At 45.5% G+C, this 1,254-nt stretch overlaps 1 long non-coding RNA gene across 1 annotated transcript in view; it reads right to left on the bottom strand.

Annotated features, from left to right (window-relative positions):
• Positions 1-439: 439 nt before the first annotated feature.
• The window catches only part of LOC118337369, a 5,845-nt gene continuing 5,030 nt past the window's right edge, over positions 440-1,254 (bottom strand). Inside the window, exon 4 of the long non-coding RNA XR_004797148.1 lies at positions 440-601. This is a non-coding gene — a long non-coding RNA (uncharacterized LOC118337369). The remainder of the gene's footprint in view (positions 602-1,254) is intronic.

Here is a 1,254-nt window from a genome sequence, read left to right as displayed (position 1 = left end):
CTGGCAACGAACAAAACAGACCCCACAACACATGTCCCTCGAAGGTCTTTAAGTGGAAAACCCTGAGGGGAAAGCTTTCCTCCGGGTAGATTTTGTCCACGTGCCGTTAACATGAACTGACGTTGCATTTCCCAACGTTGAAAAGAGGCAGTCATCCATTGTCGTCCAGGTTGTACAGAAGGACCTGATGGTTGGGGGCGAGACCTGGGCAGGTACCCAGACTGTACAGGCATCCGGCTGACGGGTAACAGGGCACCAGCCGGTAGCGCTGAAGCTCCTCCAGGCCGAAGCCCGGAGAGCGGCAGTCCATCACCAGCACCTTCACCCTCTTCCTGTCCGGGTACAACAGCCTCCGCTGCCCCCTCTCTCCAATCACCTCCTCCTCTTCCTCTTCTTCTTCTTCCTCTCCCTCTTCTACTTCATCTTCTTCCTCCTCCTCCTCTTCTTCGGCCTCCAGCTCCTCTTCCTCATGGTGGATCTTCCGCAGCAGGTTGTTGATGAGGACGGAGCGCCGCAGGTAGGCCTCGGGGTCCTCCAGGAACCTCAGCTTCTCCAGGGACAGCTTCAGGATGCAGCTCCGGTCCTCCTGCAGTATCAGGTGCTGCAGATGGGAAATGCAAAGGAAGAAGATTAGTTTATTCATGTCTTCACATTTTTACTTGACACTTCACTATTCTATCCTTTTAGAGGGAGGATCTCAGAGGAATACGCTCAGATTTGTAGCTCCTACAAGTGGACACAATTCTCAGGGTCAAAAGAGCTAAAACATTCATGTGATTCACATAATCAGAAAAAGTAGAAACGTCTCTACTGAATGTGAATTGTTGAAACGACTACAAGTTTTTAGGATGTGTAACTCAACGGGGAAACAATTCAAAGGAGACATGAACAGATTTGGGAAGTTCTTCAACATGGCATCTAAGTTGCACATCCTTAAATCGCAGTTTGTGGTAAAATCAAGTCTCTAAAGCTGAGAATAAAAAGAAGAATTGGTTACGAATGAGCACTGTATGGGTATTTCATGTCTTACATATTGTTTAAATTTGTTCCTACGTTGTCAAAAATCTAATTTTCACTGTCGGTAAATTCAATCTCCACTTTCATTCTCAATGCAGGTTCAATTCCAACTTTTCTGGACATTATCAGTGTAATAAAATCAACATTTACAGATTTAGACAGTAGAGTGTTGAATTAACTAAAATAATCAAACTTTTAGAAACAAGTCATGTTGTTTGAGTTTGGTATGAGCACTTG

The sequence above is a fragment of the Morone saxatilis genome, unplaced genomic scaffold (assembly GCF_004916995.1).
Source record: "Morone saxatilis isolate NCDOM2014 unplaced genomic scaffold, NCSU_SB_2.0 Contig3, whole genome shotgun sequence".
NCBI classification, from domain to species: domain Eukaryota; kingdom Metazoa; phylum Chordata; class Actinopteri; family Moronidae; genus Morone; species Morone saxatilis.
Note: the sequence above shows the minus strand (reverse complement) of the source record. Positions and strands in the feature narration are given on the sequence as shown.